The sequence below is a fragment of the Mustela erminea genome, chromosome 6 (assembly GCF_009829155.1).
Source record: "Mustela erminea isolate mMusErm1 chromosome 6, mMusErm1.Pri, whole genome shotgun sequence".
Lineage (NCBI taxonomy): Eukaryota > Metazoa > Chordata > Mammalia > Carnivora > Mustelidae > Mustela > Mustela erminea.
The window spans coordinates 66,405,218-66,426,093 of NC_045619.1; the positions used below are offsets into that span (position 1 = coordinate 66,405,218).

Sequence of the window (20,876 nt, forward strand, 5' to 3'; positions counted from 1 at the left end):
GAACATAAGAAAATTTTCCCAGAAGTATAGATTGTGAGTTCCATGAAGGCATGCCTGCCTGATTCATAGCTATAATCCCTGGACCTACTCATGTAGAACTTATAAAGAAACTCAATAAACATTTGGGAAAAGAAGAAAGAGTAGGAGATATGGGGCAGAGGTAAGGACAAGAAAACAAAGTGTGCAAGGTAGCTGAGCTCAACATGGGGTAAATGAAGCTAATTTATTAGGAAACCATCTCAGTCATTTGCATTTACCGAAAGAAGGAGTTGCCCTCTCCTCATGGAAGTGGGAGTTGTTTTTCACTGTGATGGCAAATAAGCCTGTGGGCTCTTGGAAGAAACTACCACCCAGTTTCTCAGAGCATTTTCTATTTCTGTTTCTTCCTACACAGCATCAAGTCACTATACAATTACTTGCAATTGCCTAAAGACTGCATATGAATATCCTGGCTCTTGATTTCCAGAGTCCCCTCTAATTTTTATTACATTTATATGGGTTAGACAAAGTTGTTAATGTTTAAAAGCCCATAAACAAGACATATGCCACCAAAAGTGTGTGCACATTGTTTTCTGTTTGGTTTTCAGCAAAGAGAGATTTTTACTTCTAAAAAAAAAAGAGAGAGAGAGTTCCTGAGGAGAGATTTATTTCTAATTTTTAGCCTCTTTAGCTTCTGTATTTCTTGAAACCCTCTAATCTCAAACCCCAATGGCGAAAAATTTATTGAGTTCACAGAAGCAAAAAATATAGAAGCCAAAATGATTGGAACAAGTGTAATGTTGGCTTACTCAAAAGTAGAGACAAGTGATCACACAGAAAAGCCATTTGAGTCCAGTCCCTCTGCAAGGTCACACACACACACACACACACACACACTCACTCCACAAAAGCTTCTCAAGCTTCAGAGGGTTCCTTGTGTGAAAATGGCCTAAGGTCTTTAGAATTACTACTTCCTGTTGGCAGTTTCCACAAACACCATCTGAAATCTCTGAGGAATGACTAGATGGACAGCTCCAGAATGGCACCCTCTCAAGTTTTTTACCTGGACATCGACTGAAGGAAAAGAGGAAGTTATTTAATGACTGGGAATGAAAAAAAATCAAGTAACCTAAAACATATTTTCTGGCAAAATTTGCCTTCTACAAAGCTGCCGAAGGATGATAACAGGGTGTGGAGAGATGGAATCAGCAGTTAAGTGGATATCCGTCTGTCACTTAGCCTTCATTACACAGCATTAGAGACCAGCGTCTGGCCAGCTTGGCAATCTGTCTTCCCACATTGCCCCACTGGCAAAATGCTTCCCCAAGGTCCATGGCCTGTGGCCACACCACTCTGGCCTGTGGTTCCATCACATCTTACAAACTGTAAAGGGGCCGAACAGTACTTGGATGAGATCAAGGGTCAATCTGGACTGGATTCAGGCCTGGTTCAACAAGGCTTTGTACAACTTGTTCCCCCATTTCCCTCTCCTCTTATTTCTTTATCTTCTGGGCTTCCTATTTTGAGCACCTCCCTCTCCCCTCTGACCCAGATAAGCTTCTGTTTTCCTAAATTCTTCTCAGACTTACCATATCCCAAAGTCTTCCTTCCTCTGTCTTTTCAATGTTTCCTCTTGCCGTACTTATATTTCTTTAAAACCAACATGAATTGGCTGGAAGCAAAATAAACAGATGCAACTAACAGAATCATAAATCACCAAGTCAGAGGGTAAGATTCTTCCCAATACAGGAAACCACCTCTCAGTTGGCTTTAGGAAAGGAGATAAAGGAACAGAACTTTAGATTCACCAATATGTCCTGTTCCCTTAACAAGTCCTCTGGGATTAAATACGAAGTGTGCTAGACAGATCAAATATTCAGACTGAGCATATATAAAGTTAATCAAAGTTCTCTTCACTGTATGCACGTTACTTAACAAATACAGAAAATAAATACAACTCTTGTACTTTCTGAAGCTATAAAGAAGTATTAAAAAATGACCTCCATGTATTCAGGCACATAACAATAGTCCCACACCAGGGCTCACCAAAGCTATTTTGCAGCAAAAGTGCACTGTGAATTCTAACTGCCCTCATAAAGATGGAGCTGTCACATACATACAAACATGCACACACAGACAGACACACAGACACATCACTCCAATTCCACAATACTAGCCACAGAAAATGGCTCTCTCATCTACCCAGCTGTGCAAGCCACACCCTAACAGTCATCTGCTTCTGTCCGTGTATTTACAAAAGAATTCTCATTTCTATAGCCTCCCTTTAGTAGTCCAGGGGTTGTCAAACTCTTTCTGTAAAGAGCTAAATAATGAATACTTAAGGCTCTATGGGTCAAACAGCTTCTGTTTCAACAGCTCAACTCCACTGTTGAGCTGTACAAAAGCAGCCATAGAAATATGTGAGCAAATAAGCAGCAAAAAGCAGGTGGGATCTGGCTGCTGTCTGCTAATGGCTGTTGCAGGCTATGACCATCTCTCATTCACATTTCTGCCACACTTCTAACTGGTCTCCTATGTCCAGACTGGCTCTTCACTAACCCATCTCTACTTTGCAATCAAAGATCTTTCAAAAACATGAGTAAGACCCTCCATGGATGAAAAGGTTCACTAGTTTCCTAGTTCCCTTAAGATAAAAGTGAAAATCTTTAGGATGGCCCTTTTATGCACTCCAGGATAGGCCACTGTCTATTTCTTCACACTCTATGATCCAGTCATACTGCACTTCTGCACTTGTTTCCATTCTTCATAATATACATCAAGCTACCTGTTCCCTCTGGGCCTTCACAAAGGCTGAGAAGAACACTGTCTCCAGTGTCCCTCCCCCTATGCCCTTTATCATTTAGATCTCCTCTTACAAGTCATTCCCTCTTGAATGTTCCCTGCCCATCATACTTGACCTACTAAGTCAGACAGGGACTCCTGCTAAATCTTCTTAGCAGGAAACCTTCTTAGATGAAACCTTGAGTTTTCATCATATTTGAATATTAATCATGTTTGCTTTTAGACTGTAAGTTTGGGAGGAAGGAAGCATGTCTGTGTTTTATGTAATTGTTTCTTCAGCATCTAGTAGAGTACCTGGCATGTGATGCATGCAAAAGAATGTTTATTGAATGAGTAAATAAGTGAACCAGAATTGAAAGTGCAGTAAAATGTTCCAAATTGTTCTGTAATATTATACTTAGTTAATTACAATAAGGACCATAAAATCTCAACAGGCATCAAAAAAAAAAAATGTTCCCCAGTATAGAATAATATTACAGTCTTTAAAGAGATGAGTTCACTATATAACTCAATGAATTGGTTAAATATTCATAGTAGTTAATTAAAATTAAGTACTTCAATGTACATGCAGGTATAATCTTTATTACCTTCTCTTCCTATACGTAACACTCTTGCTGATCACTGTCCTCAAATGTGTATAGTAAGACATGGAAACATGACAACCTCATTATAATAATGATGTTACTATCTTTTGACTCCTTCCCATTTGTAGAGGCAAAATAATGTCACTCCATGCATTTTTAACAGCCCCAGATAGAAGAGTTGCAAAACTTTTCAGGGTTCTAAAAACCACTCATATAAGTAAAATTTGTGAGAAGGAATAGTGAACTCTTACTTAATGGCTCTTGGCACTCTAAATCTGCATAATTTTTTTTACTGAAGTATAACTGAAATATAATACTACAATATCCTATTAGTTTTAGGTGTATATCATAATTATTTGGTATTTTTAAACATTACAAAATGATCCTCATGATAAATCTAGTTACCACCTGTCACCATACAAGGTTGTATTATTGACCATGTTCCCTATGCTGTACATGACATTCCCATGACTTATTTTATAACTGGAGGTTCATACCTCTTAAGCTACCCACCTCTCAACTGCTTCCCTCTCTGGTAACCAACGACTTGTTTCTTATATCATTAGTCTGGTTTTGGTTGGTTGGTTTGTTCTTTAGATTCCACAAACAAGTGAAATCATACAATATTTGTCTTTCTCTGTCTGACTTATTTCACTTAGATAATACCCTTGAGGTCCATCTGTATTGTCTCAAATGGCAAGATTTCATTCTTTTATATGGCTGAGTAATTTTCTATTTCAGATAGATAGATAGATAGATAGATAGATAGATAGATAGATAGACAGACAGCAGAGAGCCAAGTAGCTAGAGATAAAAATAGATATCCCTTCTTCTTTATCTATTCATCTATCGATGGACACTTAGTTTGCTTCCATATCTTGGCTATTGTAAATAATGCTGCAATGAGCATTGGTGTGCATATATCTCTTCAAGTTGGTGTTTTTGTTTTCTTTGGGTGCATACCCAGCAGAGGAATTGCTGGATCGTATACTAGTTCTATTTTTAATTTTTTGGAGGAAACTCCATACTGTTTTCCAGAGTAGCTACACCAGTTTACATCTACACCAACAGGGCAAAAGAGTTCCCTTTTCTCCACATCCTTGCCAACACTTGTTTTTTTCTGTCTTTTTGGTAACATTTGTCTTTTTGAAAAACATGAAGTGATAGCTCCCTGTGGCTTTGATTTGCACTTTTCTGATGAGTAGTGATGCTAAGCATCTTTTGATATGCTTGCTGGCCCTCTTGTTGTCTCCTTTGGAAAAAAATGTCTGTCTTCTACCCATTTTTTTAATTGAATTGTTTTGTTTTTTTGAGAAATTGTTTAAGTTCTTTACATATCTTGGACATTAATCCATTATCAAATATATGATTCACAAGTATCCTCTCCCATTTGGTAGGTTGTATTTTGGTTTTGCTGGTTTTTAAAATTATTTAATTTTTTTGCTGTGTAAAAGTTTTTTTAGTATGATGTAGTCCCATTTGTTTATTTTAGCCTTTGTTGCCCTCATCAGAGAAGACTGGTCCAAAAAAATATTGCTAAGATCAATGTCAAAGAGTTTACTGTCTACATTTTCTTCTAGGAGTTTTATGATTTCAAGTCTTACATTCAAATCTAATCCATTTTTAATTTATTTTTGCATATGGTATAAGAAAATGGTCCTGGTTCATTCCTTTACATGTCGCTGTCCAATTTTGCCAACACCATTTATTGAAGAGACTGTCTTTTCCCCACTGTACATTCTTGCCTCCTTTGTCATAGATTGACTATATATATGTGGGTTTATTTATGGGCTCTCTACTCAATCCATTGATCTTGTGCTTGTCATTGTGCCGGGACCACACTGTTTTGATTACTATAGATTTGTAGTATACTTTGAAATCAGGGAGCAGGATACCTCCAGCTTTGGCTATTTGGGGTCTTTTGTGGGTCCATACATATTTTAAGATCCTCTGTTCTAGTTCTATGAAAAGTGCGATAGGTATTTTGATGGGGATTGCATTGGATCTGTAGATTTCAGGGGGTAGTATAGATATTTTAACAATATTTATTCTTCAAATCCATGAACACAATATGTCTTTCCATTTGTGCAATCTTCAGTATCTCTCATAAATGTCTTAGAGTTTTCAGAGTACAGATCTTGGTTAAATTTATTCCTAGGTATTTTATTCTTTTTGATAAAACTGCAACTGATGGTTTTGTGAATTTTCTTTCTGATAACTCAATATTAATGTAGAGAAATACAACTAATATCTGTCCATTTTATATCTTATGACTTCACTTAATTCTTTATTAGTTCTAATAGTTTTTTGGTGGTCCTTTAGGTTTTCTCTATATACTATCATGTCATCTGCAAATAGTGACAGCTTTTTACTTCTACCTTTCCAATTTGTATGCCTTTTCTTTTTTCTTGCCTAATTACTATGGCATAGACTTCTAATATTATGTTCTACATAATGTGACCAATATCTTGAGTAAAGTTGCTATTACGTAGCTCAGAGAAAGAAAAAGTGGAGAGGGTGGCATCTTTGTCAGGTCCCTGGTCACATGGAAAATGTTGCAGCTTTTCACTATTGAGTATGATGTTAGCTATGAGTTGTCATATACGGCCTATATTATGTTGAGATACATTCCTATACCCACTTTGTTGAGAGTTTTTATCATAAATGGATGTTGGATTTTGTCAAGGGCTTTTTTGCATCTACTGAGATGATTATATCATTTTAATTCTTTGTTTTGTTAATGTGGTATATCATGTTGATTTGTAGATGTTGAGCCATCCTTGCATTCCTGAAATAAATCCCACTTGATCTTGGTATACGATCCTTTTAAGGTATTTTTGAATTTGGTCTGGCAATATTTTGTTGAGGATTTTTACATCTATGTTTATCAGACATTTTGTCTTGTAATATTCCTTTTTTGTGGTGTCTTTGGTTTTAGCATCAGAGTAACTCTGGCCTCATAAAACAAATTTGGAAGTGCTTTTTCCCCTTTAATTTTTTAGAATAATTTGAAGATAGGTGCTAACTTCTTTAAATATCTGACATAATTCACCTGTGAAACCATCTGGCCCCAGACCTGTTTTGGGGAGTTTTTAAGTTACCGATTCAATTTTACTGTTTGTAATTGATTTATTCAAATATTATATTTCTTCATGATTCAGTCTTCTGTGTTTCTAGGAATTTATCCATTTCTTCTGGATTTTCCAATTTGTTGGCATACAGCTGTTCATAGTCTCTTACTATCTTTTATGTTTCCATGGTGTCATCCCTTCTTTCATTACTGATTTTATTTATTTAGACCCCCTCTACTTTTTCCTTGCTGAGTCTAGCTAGAGGTTTATTGATTTTTGTTTATCTTTTCAAAGAACCAGAGAGCTGAGTAATTTTTAACTTGGTGTGCTCACTGAGGATTTTTCTCAGTAGCTATAGAGGGACAGAGATATCAACATTTTTAAATAGATCCTAAATGACTCCAATATGACTCCTCAGTTGAAAGTTTGTTCTGAATGGTAACTTATTGAGGACAGAAGCTATTTCCCACTCATTGTTTTATGCCAGACCTTGGTTCAGAGCCTAACATGTAGTAGATGTTCCATGGATATTTACTGACCTAATTCATAATAATTGTTAGTAAAGACTTTTAAATTTATACACCTTTGTATTACATGAAATTTTTTTTTTGATGAGCATGTATATTTTTCTAACCAGAAAAGAGTAGACCTTAATTCAAATTTATATTAATATATCTGGAAACAGATTAGACTAAAATATATATTTTAAAGCAGAGAATTAGATTCATATTAAAAGTACTGATGAATAACTTGAATTTAATAAACTGTTTGAAATTAATAAACTGTTTCTATCCAAAAGAATAAAATATTGTAACTATAAAAACTTTTTTTTTAAGATTCCATTTATTTATTTGAGAGGAGCAAGAGAGAGAACATGAGAGGAGAGAGGTCAGCAGGAGACCTGGGAGCTCGATGTGGGACTCGATCTCAGGACTCCAGGATCATGACCTGAGCCGAAGGCAGTTGCTCAACCAACTGAGCCACCCAGGCACCCTGTAACTATAAAAACCTTTTTTTTTTTAAGATTTTTTTATTCATTTACCTGACAGACAGAGATCACAAGTTGGCAGAGAGGCAGGCAGAGAGAGAGGAGGAAGCAGGGTCCCTGCCCAGCAGAGAGCCCGATGTGGGGCTCAATCCCAGAACCCTGGGATTATGACCTGAGCCAAAGGCAGAGGCTTTAACCCACTGAACCATCCAGGCACCCCTGTAACTATAAAAACTTTTAATAGCAACCATGAAGGAACACATTCCTGGGCCCTACCTCTAAGTCATCATTAGTCACTGTAAGTTAGATCAGCTGGTCTTTAGGTCTATACTTGATGTGTCCCCTATCTTGGATAGAGCTCCTACAACTTAGAGAAAAATCTCTAAAAATAAAAGAAAATAAATACTGAAGTCTTTTCCCACCAGGGCAATTATGAATAGTTGACCTTTAGGCTGCTAATACTGCAACTCCTTCCGAATAACCCATAATTGTGCCTTACACCGGTCTGCATTGGTAGAAAACTGCTTACTCTGGAAGCTTGATTGCACTGCTACGAAATGACTTGCATACTATATTTTTATTCCAGTGGGATGAGCTACCTTCTAACTATATCCTCTTTTATTTCCCTCGCTTTTTTGATCCTACTCATTGTTTTCATCTTCCCATAATTCTTAGTTAATTGATTTTCCAATCTATTTTTCCTAGAAACAAATTTAAGAAGTGTTCACACCAAGTTGGGGCATTTAATGGCTTTCTCCTGCGCCACACCCAAAACCACTATCACCCCATAAAAACTTGCTGCCATTACTTTCTCACCATTCAGGCTATTTCTCAACTTTGCCACTTGTTCCTTGTTTTGGACTTTCATTCTAGTCTAATCTCCCTGGTTTTCATCTCATTAGCATGTACACATATTTTTCCATGATTTCCCAGCCCTTTCAAATGGACAGCTCATTTGGAAAATCGGCCTCAGCTTCATCTTCTACTGAAGATGCTACATCTTGTATTAACCACACCACACATACAACTTATCCTCAAGAAATATGCTTGGCTCAGGCCAGAATCCCCAGTAGAAACCCATTATGGACCACAGGACCCTTGATTCCCTCTTCTCTGAGAGAATTGATGAGATCACTTGGAAAAATTAATCTTTAAAATTTCACTAGATTATTCCAGCTGGGCTCAAATTCATCATCACAAACCATATTTTTGTCACGAATTACCAGTCATTACACTCAGGACTTTATTTCGGTAAAAGAATACTTGCACTTTAAAAATTTTTTTTTTTTTTTTTATTTCCAGCATAACAGTATTCATTATTTTTTTTAAGGGAACACAAAACAAGAAAGATAAATCAATGCTGCACTCCTCCCACCCCCATCTCCTACCTGATCTTCTTCTAGATATACCTCAGGATTAGATTTGATCAGGGTTAGGCCTATGTGTCTGATCTTTTAAGAAATATTGAATGGCCTTAGGAAATAACATAGAAACTAGGTTTTTTGCTTGGGTCTACCCATTCATCATTCAAATAATTTTGTGATCCATCATGTATGTTAGCTAGTACTTTTCAAGTGTCTACTTTGTGTGTATTATAGTCCCAGCCTACTCCACCACCTCTAATGGACACAACATATTAAGATGATGTGTCAAGCTGGACCAGAACTATATTCCTTGGGGATATAATCTATGAGGTAGGAAGAGGACAGGAGTGATGCAAAAACAGTACTTAAATGTACCCCTAAAAAATAAGGGCATGTGAGAAGAATCTTGAGGATAGCAGCCTAAATCCTCAAGAGATGTCATGGTCTAAACTGCATGTCCCAGTTCTGAGCCCTTTCCATCTGTCTGAGCTGGAGGTGGTCTTGGATTCTGCTCTACAAGGAGCTGTAGGGCAAATAAAATAGAGATGGGTAACAGCACTTGAATGTTGAATACACAACCCTTTTTAAGAAATAGGAGTTCAAAATCCAGGGCTTTCCAGCTGGGCTGAGTACAGCTGTTGTACCCTGAGTTCATGCCATCCCTTTGAAACAAAAAACAAAGCAGCAGTAATAAAAATAAAATTCATGCTTAAAAAAAAATGTTGGTCCCTTCCCACTCATGTTTATGTATAAACCAAACACCAGCAAAACAAACTGGTGGTTAAACTGGCATTTTAGTTATGAGCCATTGCATTAACCAAACAAGCTATGGGACACCCACAGACATCTCTTATTTTTATGGTGCTGGATGGCAAGAAGATCCAGGTAGGTGTCCAGGTATCCTACTATTCACAGAGAGGCCTCCAGCCTTCACTATTCCCACAGAAATGCATCTTAACAAAAATCATAAGAAGTTTTGGAGTCTTCTGGAGGAGAAACTCCTTCTAAGCTTAGACATCAAAACTAGGAGAGCAATAAAAACTCAAAAGCATGACTTTATGGCTGGGTTGGTGGATTTTAAATGACTGTTTGCCACTCTGGTCCCTTAACCCAATTTATTCTCATCTCCCCAAACCAATCCTTCTTACTTATGGGAGATATGAATGGGCCAATGCCTATTTGAAAACCAGTTCTTTCTAAAAATGTTTGTTTTTGCAGAGCACTGGATGAGGGGATTTCCTAACTGACTTAGGAAAATGTAGCTCAAGCTGATGAAACCATGTTCTACTTATTATTAGGCCCAGAGTGCTGGAGAGAAAGTGTGACAACCTACAGCTGTCCACAGCTCACCTTTCAAAAACAGCTTCTTAAAATTAAATACAGCAGCTGCAAACGCCTGGCCAGAGGCATTCTGGGAAAACACCTGTGTCAAGGCAGAGACCAGAAAAGACGAAAAGATGAGTACTTGAGAGAAGTGAATCTGTGGTTTTGACTGGCGTAACCAGTCCCATTTGGAGTAAGAAGTCAATGGAAAAATGATCCTTCCTCAGTTACTTTTATTTTGTTTTTGTTAAAATTTCTTTTGGAAAAATTAAACATCTGGACCTCTTTATGGAAATAGTTGTTATGGTCACTGGGAAAAAAAATTATATATTTTTTTCATAGACTTTGGATCAATTTGGTCAGAGAAGGCCTAGGGGTGTAGAAAGCCCCAACATGGGGTGATTGCCTCTCCAGCCTTTAAACATTTTGAAAATAAACTTTCTGATGACTACATTCTGGGGCACTGGACTAACAAAGCATTTGTTCCACAGTGTTGAGAAGCAGCACTGAACAGTTGTCTATAACAGGAAGACCTGACTATACCCAGGAAAGAGGGAGCTCTCCTCCCCAAGGCAGGGAAATTCCTGTTAGGTTTGAAAGTTGGTTGTTTGTGTTGCTAAGTTGCTGGCATAATATTTTTCCCCCTGAAGTTGGTGTTTTACATTTGGGAAAGGGAGAGGAAAACAATGTGTTTGTGATATTTTTCAATCAATATCTTTCTTTTCTGGAGCACATTTTAAGGGAGATATATTTGGGAAGAATTTTCTATCCTCTCACCTTCGTTATTTTTGAAAAAGGATTGTGGAAGGACCTGGCTGCTTTATGCTCTTTAAGCACTATACCCTTTCTACCTAAGTATAGGGCTTAAGGAAAAGGAGATGCCTTTTTAAAACTCTCTTATTTGGAAATGTAGCATTTTCTTTAACTCAGGCAGACACTCTAAATTACAATCAGATCTGAAGTCCTCCCTCTCTCCTGTGTTGCCAATTTTTGAGCCCATTTTGAAAGCCGAAGTCTTCTTTCAACTCCAAGATAAAGAACTCCAAGATAAGGAAAAGGTATCACAAGTAAGCTCCAGCAAGACGGGAAATGTGGTCATCCACTGGCATTCTCTTTCTGCCTCCCATGAGTGCCTTGTACACAAGAAATAGTCAATAAGGCTTAACCTAAAACATGCAAGTTTAATTCACTCTGGGTAATGAAATGTACAGAAGTTTTCACATGTGATCTCCCCCATCATTTTTTGTTTCATTTTTGTTTTTTTAAATTGTCTCTGAACAGAAGTAGCTGGAGCTACTTGAACCTAGACTTTTTCTCTTGAAAGTTCCCCCATCAGTCAGCTTGAGATCATATAGATTACCAAATGGCCTAATACCATCTTTGATCAAAAGTTCTTATCTGTCTGTGACCCTGCTACTCAATTTCATTTCTTTGGATTTTCAGTTTGTAAGTGTGTCCTATTAAAATGCAAAAAATCCTGAAGAATATAACACCATATTAATAGTATTAATAATCACCCCTTAAGCTGAGATTGGCAAAATGATTAAGAAAAATTACCGTAGGAAGGAATAGGGTGGGTGATAACAGAAATGAGGCTGCAGGAAGGGGTCCAGGTGGCATGGTGCAAAAGGAGCAGAGAGCAGGCCACTTGAAGGGAAAACAGAACATTTTCTAAAGCCTAATTTCATATAATTTGCACTTTACATAATTTACAGTTGTGTTAAAAGCCAGTACTGTTCTTACCCACAGGGGATTCATAAGGAACACTTTGAACTCCTCGGAAGGAAAGATTTAGTAAATACAAAATATGATTATCATTACACCTGTTTCCTAGAATAGATGAGGGAATTTTTACCCAGGTGTCTATTATCCCTTTGTGTCTTTTGGGTCAAGAAGGTTAATTTATAATTTCATGTCTGTTTGGAGAGATTATAGATGGGTAGCACTGAGAGAAAATGGCATAGGATAAGACAGAAAATATGGCAGCAGATGAGAAAGGATATAAGCAGTTTATACATTTCAAATGGTCCGCCCTCAGAAGACAAGGAAGAATAGGAAGGCTGGCTAAGTTTGGATTCCCCCAGAAGCAGATCCTGAGGCAGTGATTTGATTGCAAATAGTTTACTTGGGAGATGATCCCAAGAAGTACTAGTGGGGAATGAAAAGAGGACAAAAAAAGTGGCCAAAATCAATAGCGTATAATCAAACAATTCACCTCTGGAGGCAACTGAGGGTAACTCCTGCTGAGTAACTCTGGGACATACAGAAGAATAAATATGTTTCCAAGTCATTCCATTTAAGGAGTGAGGAATCTGGGATATCTATCTTTTGATACTCATCCATCATGGCTGAGGGCTGCTCCCTGCCGCTTCTGGCATGCCTTGGTGCAGACTGAGAAGCAGAGCCACAGGTGCTGTGTACTGGAATGGTAAGTGCAAGGGAGATGTGGTGCGGGCAACAGTGTGTGGGCATCCAGAGACAACTAGGGCCCATGAAAGTCATGAAAAGGCTCTGTGGGCACTTAGAGCGTCATACACAAAGACATAAATAAGTGGTTCTTATCAATTTAGTATATTCAAATTCATAAACAAGTTTATATTTTTTCCACTTTCCATGAGAATCTCCTCTACTTACTTGGCTCCAACTAACACAGCAACAATGACTCCCAGTGACTCATTTCTGCTAAATCCTTGTTCCATGTTTCTAACTGCTTAAAGAGCATCTCCACCTGGAGAAGAGCCTCTCAAACTTAACACAGCTTAAATTCTCTTCTCACAAAAATCCACTTTTTTTCCTGCCCTTCCTAACTCAATCAAAGGCACCACTATCCATCTTATCAAGTTCAGTTAGAAACTATGAAGTCATCTAGAATCTTTATTCTCTTGTACCCTACAAATCCAGACAACTCCTGATGTCCTATCTCCTAAATATTTTTTAATCTACCCCTCCTCTCCAGCTCCTCTACCACTGTGATTTTTCTATGACATTATCATTTGTCACCTAAATTATTGCAACATCCTCCTAATTGCTCCCCCACCTTCATTTTCTCCTTCTCGTCAGTCTATTCCTAACACTGCTACCAAAAAGATAATTTGAAAACCTTCATTTGATTACATAATTCTAATCTACCTATCCAGCTTCATCTTGTTTCTCTGCATTCCTCCAAGTCAAGGTTCTCAGTTGCAAATAACTCTAGATGACTTAAACCAACTCTAGATTACTTAAGAAGTAAAATAACTAACTGAGTGATTATTAGGAAGCCCACAGGATCTCTGGGAAGGCTGGAAAACTAGGCTCAAAAGATAGATAAGAACAAAGGGAGACCATGCAGCCAAAACCATTCTACCAAGCCAGTCTCTGGAGAACAGTTGCCTCTTTCAGCAAATACTAGACACTGTACTGGCTCCCAAGACAGTTTTGGGCCTTAGGGACTGCTGCTCGTTCCTCTGTCACTGTCTCTCCCACAAGCTAAATATTGCTGCCATTGCTACTCCCTGCAGAATAAAATCTCCACCACATTTCTCATTCGCATCACTTGGTCCAGATTCAATATCCTGTGAGTGTGATTGATTGGCTGCCATGTGAGGTCACATCACAGGACCATGACTTCCAGAGAAGCCAGAGAACAAGTAGGTGGTTTTCTCAACCTTGTAATGGGAGGCGGACTCAGCTTCCCATCAAGCTTCATGAGAAAACAAAAAATGAGTTTATGTCATAGGCAGCTGTTAAAAAATGACAACTGTCAATGAAAATAGATCTTTTCCTGATGAGGAATTTGAGAGGCAAAATGGAGGGGCTTAGGGGGTAGGGAAGGAAAAAAATGAAACAAGATGGGCTCGGGAGGGAGGCAAACCATTAGAGACTCTTAATCTCACAAAACAAACTGAGGGCTGCGGGGGGGAGCGGGATATGGAGAGGGTGGTTGGGTTATGGACACTGGGGAGGGTATGTGCTATGGTGAGTGCTGTAAAGTGTGTAAGCCTGATGATTCACAGACCTGTGCCACTGGGGCAAATAATACATTAGATGTTAATTAAAAAAAAAGAAAATAGATTTTCCATTTATAAACTACAAAGAACAAAAATAATTTTTCTCTTTAACAGAATTCAGCTGTTCCTACATATATCCACAAATATACTCAGGCACTCTGCAAAGGGAGATGATCCAAAACCACATCAGCACTGAACTTAATATTGATATAGCAAGCTCCAAAGTACATGGTCCATGGAGTGTGCAATGTTCAACCTACACAACCTGATGGAAACATTCTTTCCTTGAGTGACAAAAAGTTCTAAAGCAGCAAAACCATTAGTTTCAAGGACAAGAGTACCTTATAGCTAACTTAAAGCTATTTCTCAAAAGGAAAAAGTTACCTGCTAAAAAAAGCATGACTTATTCCAAGTCTCTTGGATTCCTGCTGTGGTGACACAAAGGTCAAGCTTTGTTCCATTCCATAGGTTCCATTCCAGCATCTTGGTATTCACATGACCACTGAAAGGAGGGCCAAGTGACAGCTTGCTTATACTACACTACAGGCTAGCTAGAGAGCCTTCCTGCTCTGGGTTCCTCTCAAAGGTGTTAGCTTTTTGGGTCTCTTGGTAAATAGTTTTAAGCCACACATCTAAATGTGGTGCATATTCTCTCCCAAACCCAAAGAGGCCCCACCAAGTATTGTGCCTCTGATTTAATGAGTATCTCCTTGGGCTTCACTGGAAGAGCTAGTCTAACATGCCCACTGACCACTGGACTTTAGAAAGGACACTGTATGTCAGTCTTTGTGCTTTCATGGGAGTTTTCTCTCACCCTGCAATAAGATTATATCTTGTTTCCTCCTTCCCTCTGGGATAGTCAGATGTCATAACTGATGTAGCAGAACAGTAGATGTTGAAGGATGGAGAGACTACAAAGATCCCTGGGGACTAAATTGTGCCACAGAATCAGATAGTTATAATCTTGAGGCAACCAGAGGAAAACTGATGCTTTCTGATGTTGTCAGCTTGCTGGAATCCAGGGGTAAGCATTAGATGGCTTAATAACTGTGTAACAGGTGTGAATGACTACATTATCCAGAAAAGAGGCATCACCAGTAACAACAACCATAATTGAAGCCAACATCTACATAAGCTTGCACTATGCCCTCTGCTTTTCTTCAAAACCCATCCACATTCTATGCAGGCCAGATAGACAAAGTGAAGGGATATGTTCATGTTAAATTTCCCCCAGGATGCAGTTTTACTTCTGACTTACTATTTACTACTGCTATTTTATTTTTCATTTTAAATTTGTCTGATCTTTCCTATCAAAATAGCCCATGTGAGACCTCTGCCTGATGTTAAGAGTATTTGCTTTGGTGATTTATTCATGATCTGAGAAGGCAACCTGGGGGTGATTCAGGGTCCAGCTAGACCTAACATTGAGCATTTTCAGGTCCAGCTCCATTTTCGTCTGATGCTTATAAGATTCCACTCTGACTGGTAGCCTACAGTGATGTTATAAGTCACATGTTGGTGTTAGCCCAAAGCCAGTGTCCAGGAATTGTGAACAGCCTTGATATAATCCTTTCCCTGATTCGCAATTACCCAGTAAATGGGAACAGTGCCCTTTAAGGAGAGATAGTAGGAAGATTCAGAGTATATCATTTTTGTTGTTGTTTTTAATATCCACCTTCAATAATATCCACTAGCCTCCTCTTTATTCAGGGGCTCTCCATCTACAAATTTACCCAGGCATGGGGTTGGAAGAAGTAGAGTGATCTTTGCCAGGGTGGTCAGGTCAGATCTTTATTCATTAGTTTTTTCTATTATGCAAATAAAGCAGAATATTACTGGACTGCTGACCTATCTCAGATGTGGGGACCATATGCTCATTAGTTATCCTGAGGAACATTTTGGTGACCATGTCCCTGAGGTAAATAACTTTACTTGGCTTCTGCCATCCTGAGATCCTGCCATTTTCATGGAAACCCAGGAGCTCCTTTTAAATACAGACTCTCTGGGTTCCTGGGTGGCTCAGTGGGTTAAAGCCTCTGCCTTTGGCTCAGGTCATGATCCCAGGGTCCTGGGATCGAGGCCCCGCATCGGGCTCTCTGCTCAGCGGGGAGCCTGCTTCCCTTCCTCTCTCTCTGCCTGCCTCTCTACCTACTTGTGATCTCTGTCTGTCAAATAAATAAATAAATAATCTTTTAAAAATAAATAAATAAATAAATACAGACTCTCCACCAGCACTCCTGGACTATAGAAAACATTTTACGAAGGCACAATTAAAAGTAAATAAAATGATATATTTACTAAGGTCTTAGAGAAGGAAATATTTTCTGGGCTCTCTTGTGAAAGGTAAGTCATTTATTATGAATCCAATACAACTTTTCTTATCTTCTTAAACCTTAGAATTCCTTCCACTATATTATACCAAGAAATTTATGACATCCACATTTAATCCAAAATAGGACATCACTGTGCCTGAGTTTTAGTAGCTCAAGTGAGCAGTCAATAATAATTCACCCAGTATTTCAAGCTACTCAACTGAATTTAAACTCCCTGGGAATTGCACCACCTTAAGAAATTAGGCTGACTTAAAATTATACTCATCTCTACACAGTATAGTCCCTTCAGGATTCATGCCCACACATATTCTCCAGACTTTTGCTGATATAAAATTTTTAATCTTACTTTACTGGTGTATAACACTCTTCTCCCAAATGTGAGCCTATATTTTGCTATACTAGGATGTAACTTTGCTTATAGATCCAAAGAAAATAAGTGGTAGATGAGGCAGACATAAGGATAAATGATTTCTCCTTTTAAGTTAATCCCTTAGGGGAAAGAGTTATGTGATCTAAGAAGGAACAACCTTATCAATAAATGGAGAAGGAACTTCTTTGGGTGGTATATTTTCTATTGTCACTGTAACAAATTACCAAAATGTATTATCTCACAATTCTGTAAGATAGAAGTCCCACATGAGTTTCACAGAGCTTAAATCAAGGTGTCTGTATTCTCTTCTGGTGACTCTAGGAGAGAATCCATTTTCTTGTCTTTTCCAATTTCTAGAGGCTGCCCCCATTTCTTAGCTTGTGGTCCCCATCCTCCACATTCAAAGTAAGCAATGCTGCATCACTCTCTGGTCCTTCTTCCATGGCCCTGTCTCCCTCTGACCACAGCTGGGAAAGGTTCTTCACATTTAATGATTCATGTGATTAGACTGGGCCTCTCTGGATAATCTCCACATCTCAAGGTCCTTAGCCAATCTGCAAAATCCATTTTTCTATGTAAAGTAACATATTTGTAGGTTCTGGGATTAAGACATGGCTGGGAGTATTATTCTATCTACCACAACTAGCAAATGGAACTTACTTGAGGTTGGATGACCTTTCTTTTCCATTCTCTGGATCCCATTCTTTCTCAATGTACATCTTCATTATTAAATAAAAGATCTGGTAAGGTTGCAGATTCAACTGATGTTGTAATTTAGCACAACCCATATCAAATCTGTTTAGTCTACAGTAATCTCAGTACTATCGCTGAAGGAGATAAATTATTTTAGCACAATCATAAGAAATTCCCTAAATTTCAGGCTGAGGCTCTTTGGGGGAGGGTGGGTATAAAAGGTATTCTTTTTTCCCAGCTTTTTTTTTCTTTTGAGGTATAACTGACAAATAAAAATTACATATTTAAGGTATACAACTCAACGTTTTGTTATATGTATACACTGTGAAATACTCACCACTATCAAGCTAACTACCATATCAACACCTTAAAGGGTATTCTTTTTTAAAAAACGTTTTTTATTAACACATAATGTATTATTTGCTTCAGGGGTCCAGGTCTGTGATTCATCAGTCTTACACAATTCACAACCCTCACCATAGCACATACCCTCCCCAATGTCCATCACCCAGCTACCCTGTCCCTCCCACACCCCTCCACTCCAGCAACCCCTGTTTGTTTCCTGAGATTAAAAGTCTCTTATGGTTTTTATTCCTCTCTGATTTCATCTTGTTTTATTTTTTTCTCTTTTCTAAGCTAGTAATTTAGGAGCTTGAACTTCATGTTCTCTTTCTTGAAGCCATTCAGGGCCACTAGAAGTGGCTATTTTTGGCTATTGCATTTCTCATGCCCATCATCCTGGTCTATGGCCTTTAATGCACACTTTATTACCCATTAATATAAACCATAACTTAGTTATTTCTTCGTTCTATTTCATGTGCCACAGTTTGCCATCCCTTAAATTTTGCTGGGTTTTTCACTGCTTTTAGTCCAACAAGATTCAAATTCCCCTGCACTAATCTCCTTGACAGTTTGTAGCCACTCCTTGTACTAATAGCTGGTGTGCTTGGTTGTAAGCCACAGAAAGCACTTCTGAGCTCTGCCAAAAATAAAAATGTATGAAGAGATAAGAGGTTGCCCCCAGGATGGCTGAAGAGGCTTGAGAACAAACTCAGTAAACTAGTAAGAACAAAGAGCGCCAAAGCAGCCAGAGTCACAGCTAGAATTACCCCCAGAGGACCAGTCTGATAATAAAGATAATGGTACAGCAGTCAGGACCAGCACTGGTCTATGCTGCCGCTGATATTCTTAGCACCACAATAATCCTACCTAAAAAGAATTCTTTCTTTCCTAGTTTCTTTGCTTCACTAAATCAAGATCCCAAGTCCTGAGGAGAAACATTTGACTAACCAAATCGGGACATTACTGTGTCCCAGTTTCCTGGAAGAAAAAAAACAAGAAAGGATTTGGCTTCTTTGGATCAATGCAGTAATGGATTCATACTTATTGGTCATATTTGTTAATGGGTTCTTATCCCATTGTACTATACTGTTCATCTTCTGCACTATAGTAACACTGAAAGATAGGTACCATGTCTTAACTTGGTGTCTCCAAAAGCAACCACAGTATCTGGCACACAATAGGCTCTCAATAAATAAAATATTTAAAAAGGGAAATTAATTCCAGGATTTTCTTTTGATCTTTTTGAAAAAGAACTGACTGGGGAAATAAGGAATCAAGGATGGAAGGTGTGCCTTTTTCGCAACGGGTTTGCCGCCAGAACACAGGTGTCGTGAAAACCACCACTCAACCTAAACCAGAATGGGGAAGGAAAAGACTCATATCAACATTGTTGTCATTGGACATGTAGATTCGGGCAAGTCTACCACTACTGGTCATCTGATCTACAAATGTGGTGGGATCGACAAAAGAACTATCTGGGAAAAGGCTCCTTCAAGTATGACTGGGTCTTGGATAAACTGAAAGCTGAACGTGAACATGGTATCACAATTGATATCTCCCTGTGGAAATTTGAGACCAGCAAATATTATGTGACCATCATTGATGCTCCAGGACACAGAGACTTTATCAAAAACCTGATTACAGTCACATCTCAGGCTGACTGTACTGTCCTGATTGTTGCTGCTGGTGTTGGTGAATTTGAAGCAGGTATCTCCAAGAATGGGCAGACCCGTGAGCATGCCCTTCTGGCTTACACACTGGGTGTAAAACAACGAATTGTTGGTGTTAACAAAATGGATTCCACTGAGCCACCCTACAGCCAGAAGAGATGTGAGGGAATCGTTAAGGAAGTCAGCACCTACATTAAGAAAACTGGCTACAACCCCGACGCAGTAGCATCTGTGCCAATTTCTGGTTGGAATGGTGACAACATGCTGGAGCCAAGTGCTAACATGCCTTGGTTCAAGGGATGGAAAGTCACCCGTAAAGATGGGAATGCCAGTGGAACCACACTGCTTGAAGCTCTGGATTGCCACTAACTCGTCCAATTGACAAGCCCTTGCGTCTGCCTCTCCAGGACGTCTACAAAATTGGTGGTATTGGTACTGTCCCTGTGGGTTGAGTGGAGACTGGTGTTCTTAAACCTGGCATGGTGGTCACCTTTGCTCTAGTCAATGTTACAGCTGAAGTCAAGTATGTTGAAATGCACCATGAAGCTTTGAGTGAAGCTCTTCCTGGGGACAATGTGGGCTTCAATGTCAAGAACATATCTGCCAAAGATGTTCATCATGGCAATGTGGCTGGTAACAGCAAAAATGACCCACCAATGGAAGCAGCTGGTTTCACAGCTCAGCTCATTATCCTGAACCATCCAGGCCAAATTAGTGCTGGATATGCACCTGTGCTGGATTGTCACACAGCTCACACTGCTTGCAAGTTTGCTGAGCTGAAGGAGAAGATAGATCATCATTCTGGAAAAAAGCTGGAAGATGGTTCCAAGTTCCTGAAATCTGGTGACGCTGCCATTGTTGATATGGTTCCTGGCAAGCCTATGTGTGTTGAGAGCTTCTCTGACTATCCTTCTCTGGGCCGTTTTGCTGTTCGTGACATGAGACAGACGGTTCCTGTGGGTTTCGTCAAAGCAGTGGACAAGAGGGCAGCTGGAACTGGCAAGGTCACCAAGTCTGCCCAGAAAGCTCAGAAGGCTAAATGAATATTATCCCCAATACCTGCCACCCCAGTCTTAATCAGCGGTGGAAGAACGGTCTCAGAACTGTTTGTGTCAATTGGCCATTTAAGTTTAATAGTAAAAGACTGGTTAATGATAACAATGCATCGTAAAACCCTCAGAAGGAAAGGAGAATGTTTTGTGGACCATTTGTTTTTGTGTGTGTGTGTGGCAGTTTTAAGTTATTAGTTTTTAAAATCAGTACTTTTTAATGGAAACAACTTGACCAAAAATCTGTCACAGAATTTTGAGATACATTAAAACAAAAGTTTAATGAGAAGAAAAAAAAAAAAGATGGAGGGTGTGGACA

The 20,876-nt window shown here is 38.8% G+C and overlaps 1 pseudogene; it reads left to right on the forward strand.

Moving 5' to 3' along the window:
• The first annotated feature begins 19,144 nt into the window (after nucleotides 1-19,144).
• LOC116593376 lies at nucleotides 19,145-20,671 on the forward strand (annotated as a pseudogene).
• The last annotated feature ends 205 nt before the right edge of the window (nucleotides 20,672-20,876 follow it).